This window comes from Oryza sativa, chromosome 2 (assembly GCF_034140825.1).
Source record: "Oryza sativa Japonica Group chromosome 2, ASM3414082v1".
Taxonomy (NCBI): Eukaryota; Viridiplantae; Streptophyta; class Magnoliopsida; order Poales; family Poaceae; genus Oryza; species Oryza sativa.
Genome location: NC_089036.1, coordinates 14,740,856 through 14,746,855, shown reverse-complemented (window position 1 = coordinate 14,746,855; position 6,000 = coordinate 14,740,856). Strand labels below are relative to the sequence as shown.

The window sequence follows — 6,000 nt, the reverse complement described above, 5'->3', positions numbered from 1 at the left end:
ACTCAATCAAAATCCAATTATCTACTCTACAAGAACGAAACGCTTGTTATGCCTAATATACTTAGTTTAACCTGTATTTGTTTTAATTCTGTTATTTATCCGACTAGTTTTTTCTTCGCCAAATTGCCCGAAGCTTATGCCATTTTCAATCCAATCGTGGATTTTATGCCTGTCATACCTGTACTCTTTTTTCTATTAGCCTTTGTTTGGCAAGCTGCTGTAAGTTTTCGATGAAATCTTTACTACTCTGTCTGCCAAATTGAATCATGTATTCATTCTAAAAAAATTCGAAAAATGGATAAGAGCCGAGAAGTCTTATATTATGAACCTTCGATTCTAAAATTCAAATTCTTCTACATTGAATGTATAGCTGCAGCAATAAATTTGGATCAGCCTTTCTACTCCCTGCATCTACGTTGAGCAGGTATCTTTAGGTAACCGCACAATACCTAACCTAATTTATTGATAAGAGTGCTTATTATAAATCAATTCTTGCAATTTTTTTCAAAAATTGATTTTTGCATTTTTAGGTGTCAAAATAAACAAAACCCATCCTAGTGGATTTGTGTGGTAAGGAAAAACGGGTAATCTATTCCTTAAAAAAAAATCTTGGAGATTATGTAATGCTTACTCTCAAACTTTTTGTTTATACAGTAGTGATATTCTTTGTTTCCCTCTTTATCTTTGGATTCTTATCTAATGATCCAGGACGTAATCCTGGGCGTGACGAGTAAAAATCCAAAATTTTTTCTTACAAATTGGATTTGTTTCATACATTTATCTACGAGAAAATCTGGGGGTCAGAATTCCTTCCAACTCGAAAGTCCCAAACGATCCGAGGGGGCGGAAAGAGAGGGATTCGAACCCTCGGTACAAAAAAATTGTACAACGGATTAGCAATCCGCCGCTTTAGTCCACTCAGCCATCTCTCCCCGTTCCAAATCGAAAGGTTTCCGTGATATGACAGAGGCAAGAAATAACGATTGCAAAAAATCCTTCCTTTTTCTTTCAAAAGTTCAAAAAAATTATATTGCCAATTCCATTTTAGTTATATTCTTTTTTCTTAATGTTAATAAAAAAAAGAAGAAAATTCTTCTTTTTTCTTTCTAATTCTAAAATTGGATATTGGCTAAAAGACAATCAGATAGATTTTCTCTTCAGCAGGCATTTCCATATAGGACTTGTTATAATAAAACAAGCAGGTTATAGAAAAAAACTCTTTTTTTTATTATTTATCAACAAAGCAAAAAGGGGTCTTATCAAACCAACCCACCCCATAAAATTGGAAAGAAAGATAAAGTAAGTGGACCTGACTCCTTGAATGAGGCCTCTATCCGCTATTCTGATATATAAATTCGATGTAGATGAAATTGTATAAGTGGATTTTTTTGTATTTCCTTAGACTTAGACCACGCAAGGCAAGAATTTCTCGCTATTTACTATTTCATATTCTTGTTACTAGATGTTCTATAGGAATAAGAAGAAATCGCAACCCCTTTCCGCTACACATAAAAATGGATTTCGAAAGTCAATTTTTCTTTTCAATATCTTTACTTTTTTTCAGAATCCTATTTTTGTTCTTATACCCATGCAATAGAGAGCGAGTGGGAAAAGAGAGGTTACTTTTTTTCATTTTTCCCTTAAAAAATAGGCTTTCTTGGAAATAGGAATCATGGAATAATCCTGAATTCCAATGTTTATTTCTATAGTATAAGAAAAACTAATTGAATCAAATTCATGGATTTACCACGACCTCGGCTGTGACCCCATAGATAAAAATGCAAAATTTCTATCTTCGAGACCATTGAAAAAAGGCATTGAACGAGAAAAAATCGTCCACAGATAATCTATCGTATGCCTTGGAAGTGATATAAGGTGCTCGGAAATGGTTGAAGTAATTGAATAGGAGGATCACTATGACTATAGCCCTTGGTAGAGTTACTAAAGAAGAAAATGATTTATTTGATATTATGGACGACTGGTTACGAAGGGACCGTTTTGTTTTTGTAGGATGGTCTGGCCTATTGCTTTTTCCTTGTGCTTATTTCGCTTTAGGAGGTTGGTTTACAGGGACAACTTTTGTAACTTCTTGGTATACCCATGGATTGGCGAGTTCCTATTTGGAAGGTTGCAATTTCTTAACCGCAGCAGTTTCCACCCCTGCCAATAGTTTAGCACACTCTTTGTTGCTACTATGGGGCCCGGAAGCACAAGGGGATTTTACTCGTTGGTGTCAATTAGGTGGTCTGTGGACTTTTGTTGCTCTCCATGGGGCTTTTGCACTAATAGGTTTCATGTTACGTCAATTTGAACTTGCTCGGTCTATTCAATTTCGGCCTTATAATGCAATTTCATTCTCTGGCCCAATCGCTGTTTTTGTTTCCGTATTCCTGATTTATCCACTGGGGCAATCCGGTTGGTTCTTTGCGCCGAGTTTTGGCGTAGCAGCGATATTTCGATTCATCCTCTTCTTCCAAGGATTTCATAATTGGACGTTGAACCCATTTCATATGATGGGAGTTGCCGGAGTATTAGGCGCGGCTCTGCTATGCGCTATTCTTGGGGCAACCGTGGAAAACACTCTATTTGAGGACGGTGATGGTGCAAATACCTTCCGTGCTTTTAACCCAACTCAAGCTGAAGAAACTTATTCAATGGTCACCGCTAATCGCTTTTGGTCCCAAATCTTTGGTGTTGCTTTTTCCAATAAACGTTGGTTACATTTCTTTATGCTATTTGTACCGGTCACCGGTTTATGGATGAGTGCTATTGGCGTAGTCGGCCTGGCTCTGAACCTACGTGCCTATGACTTCGTTTCCCAGGAAATCCGTGCAGCGGAAGATCCTGAATTTGAGACTTTCTACACCAAAAATATTCTTTTAAACGAGGGTATTCGTGCGTGGATGGCAGCTCAGGATCAGCCTCATGAAAATCTTATATTCCCTGAGGAGGTTCTACCACGTGGAAACGCTCTTTAATGGAACTTTTGTTTTAGCTGGTCGTGACCAAGAAACCACCGGTTTTGCTTGGTGGGCCGGGAATGCCAGACTTATCAATTTGTCGGGTAAACTACTTGGAGCTCACGTAGCCCATGCAGGATTAATCGTATTCTGGGCCGGAGCAATGAACCTATTTGAAGTGGCCCATTTCGTACCAGAAAAACCCATGTATGAACAAGGGTTGATTTTACTTCCGCACTTAGCTACTCTAGGTTGGGGAGTAGGGCCCGGGGGAGAAGTTCTAGATACTTTTCCGTACTTTGTATCTGGAGTACTTCATCTAATTTCCTCCGCAGTCTTAGGCTTCGGTGGCATTTATCACGCGCTTCTGGGACCGGAGACTCTTGAAGAATCTTTTCCATTCTTTGGTTATGTGTGGAAAGATAGAAATAAAATGACTACAATTTTGGGTATTCACCTAATTTTGTTAGGTATAGGTGCTTTTCTTCTAGTACTCAAAGCTCTTTATTTTGGCGGTATATATGATACCTGGGCTCCTGGGGGAGGAGATGTAAGAAAAATTACCAATTTGACCCTTAGCCCCGGTGTTATATTTGGTTATTTACTAAAATCCCCTTTTGGGGGAGAGGGTTGGATTGTTAGTGTGGATGATTTAGAAGATATAATTGGGGGACATGTATGGTTGGGTTTCATTTGTGTATTTGGCGGAATTTGGCATATCTTAACCAAACCCTTCGCATGGGCTCGCCGTGCATTTGTATGGTCTGGAGAAGCTTACTTGTCTTATAGTTTAGGCGCTTTATCTGTCTTTGGTTTTATCGCTTGTTGTTTTGTCTGGTTCAATAATACAGCTTATCCGAGTGAGTTTTATGGACCTACTGGGCCAGAAGCTTCTCAAGCTCAAGCATTTACTTTTCTAGTTAGAGATCAGCGTCTTGGAGCTAATGTGGGATCTGCCCAAGGACCCACAGGTTTAGGTAAATATCTAATGCGTTCCCCAACGGGAGAGGTTATTTTTGGAGGGGAAACTATGCATTTTTGGGACCTTCGTGCTCCATGGTTAGAACCTCTAAGGGGCCCCAACGGTTTGGACTTGAGTAGGTTGAAAAAAGACATACAACCTTGGCAAGAACGACGTTCGGCAGAATATATGACCCATGCTCCTTTAGGCTCTTTAAATTCTGTGGGTGGCGTAGCTACCGAGATCAATGCAGTTAATTATGTTTCTCCTAGAAGTTGGTTAGCGACTTCCCATTTTGTTCTAGGATTCTTCTTTTTTGTGGGCCATTTGTGGCATGCAGGAAGAGCCCGGGCTGCTGCAGCAGGATTTGAAAAGGGAATCGATCGTGATTTGGAGCCTGTTCTTTACATGACCCCTCTTAACTAAGATTTTCTTATTTATACCTGTTCTACTGTTTTTTTCTGTTCTGGCTCGGTTATTCTATCTAGCCGAGCCATTCATTCCTTTCTATGAAAGAAAGATAAGGGGACAGAACAAAAAAAAACAAATAAAGAAACAAACGTATTCAATACGCAAAAGAAAAGAGAGAGGAAAGCAAAAGGAGAGAGAGGGATTCGAACCCTCGATAGTTCCTAGAACTATACCGGTTTTCAAGACCGGAGCTATCAACCACTCAGCCATCTCTCCACAGCCTAATCCTTATTTTATTCCTACAAATAGAACATAGCCATACGAAATGACTCACTAACCTCTAGAAACATCTCAAATACAAATCCCTTTTCGATATATTTCTGTATACTGTATCCATGTATACAGGATCCGCTATATCCGCTTGTGAAATAAAGCATAAAACCCCCTCAACCCCATATCCAAATAAAAAAAGTGGTGAGTAATAAGTTTTAAAGAGAAGAATCAATGGATTCATGATTAAACCCCTCCTACTTCTTGTATTTTATTACAATTTTGATTAAGTGAGGGATCAAATATAATATGTAGTCAACTTTATTTGATGGTAACTTGGAGGATTAGAAATATGACTATTGCTTTCCAATTAGCTGTTTTTGCATTAATTGTGACTTCCTCAGTCTTAGTCATTAGTGTACCCCTTGTATTTGCTTCTCCTGATGGTTGGTCAAACAATAAAAACGTTGTATTTTCCGGTACATCATTATGGATTGGACTGGTCTTTCTGGTAGCTATTCTAAATTCTCTCATTTCTTAAATGTGTTTAGTATTTAGTAGCCCGATACAAAATAAAAAAGGGCCGTTTATTCGGATTGTGAGACGCATTAAAATGCAATTTGTGCCCCGAATTGATTGACAGACAATTAAATTAATAAAAAGAAAACTCAAATAGAAAATGAAACGGTCGACCCAGACATAGACGGTCGACCCAGGCGGATATACCCTATAAAATATAGGACGTAGCGAGCGTAGTTCAATGGTAAAACATCACCTTGCCAAGGAGAAGATACGGGTTCGATTCCCGCCGCTCGCCAGCTTAATTTAGTAAGGTACTATGATAAAAAATTTAGTCTACTTTTATTAAAGTAATAGGTGTTAGTCTAGTACCATACCCCTTTACTATCTTAACCCCCTTTGCACCCCACTCAAAAAAAGAGCACTACAGCGGCGGGAATCGAACTCGGCAACAGGGTTCCCTAAACCGGGGATTCACCGAAACAAACAACCAGCAAACAGCTTTTAAAGGGAAGGGAGATAGACTGTGCCTTTCTTTCATTTATTTTTTCTTTTCTGCAAGGTAGGGAGGGGGCCTTGAGAGTTCCTCTTGTGGTAGCAAGTTACTTCGCAACCTGCTCAATTTGGCCTTATAGGGTCGGGAACTAATGAATAAAAAGGGTTGGATACCGCCCAACCACCCAGCCCTCTACCATATCTAGACAAATAGAATAGTCCTTTTATACAGACTGCTAAGTGCGGAGACGGGAATCGAACCCGTGACCTCAAGGTTATGAGCCTCGTGAGCTACCAAACTGCTCTACTCCGCTCTGGAGCGCTGGAAACCGGTGGACGAAAAAGGTTGAATACAGGCCTCTACCATGTCTAGACAAATAGAAT

General features: G+C 39.3%; 4 non-coding genes across 4 annotated transcripts; 1 reads left to right on the top strand and 3 right to left on the bottom strand.

Moving 5' to 3' along the window:
• Positions 1 to 844: 844 nt before the first annotated feature.
• On the bottom strand, positions 845 to 932 carry TRNAS-GCU (transfer RNA serine (anticodon GCU)). Its single transcript has one exon. It is a non-coding gene; the product is annotated as a tRNA-Ser (tRNA).
• Positions 933 to 4,520: 3,588 nt separating this feature from the next.
• Positions 4,521 to 4,608, bottom strand: TRNAS-UGA (transfer RNA serine (anticodon UGA)). The gene has a single exon. It is a non-coding gene; the product is annotated as a tRNA-Ser (tRNA).
• A 740-nt stretch (positions 4,609 to 5,348) lies between these two features.
• Positions 5,349 to 5,419, top strand: TRNAG-GCC (transfer RNA glycine (anticodon GCC)). The gene has a single exon. It is a non-coding gene; the product is annotated as a tRNA-Gly (tRNA).
• A 437-nt stretch (positions 5,420 to 5,856) lies between these two features.
• Positions 5,857 to 5,930, bottom strand: TRNAM-CAU (transfer RNA methionine (anticodon CAU)). Its single transcript has one exon. It is a non-coding gene; the product is annotated as a tRNA-Met (tRNA).
• Between the last annotated feature and the right edge of the window lie 70 nt (positions 5,931 to 6,000).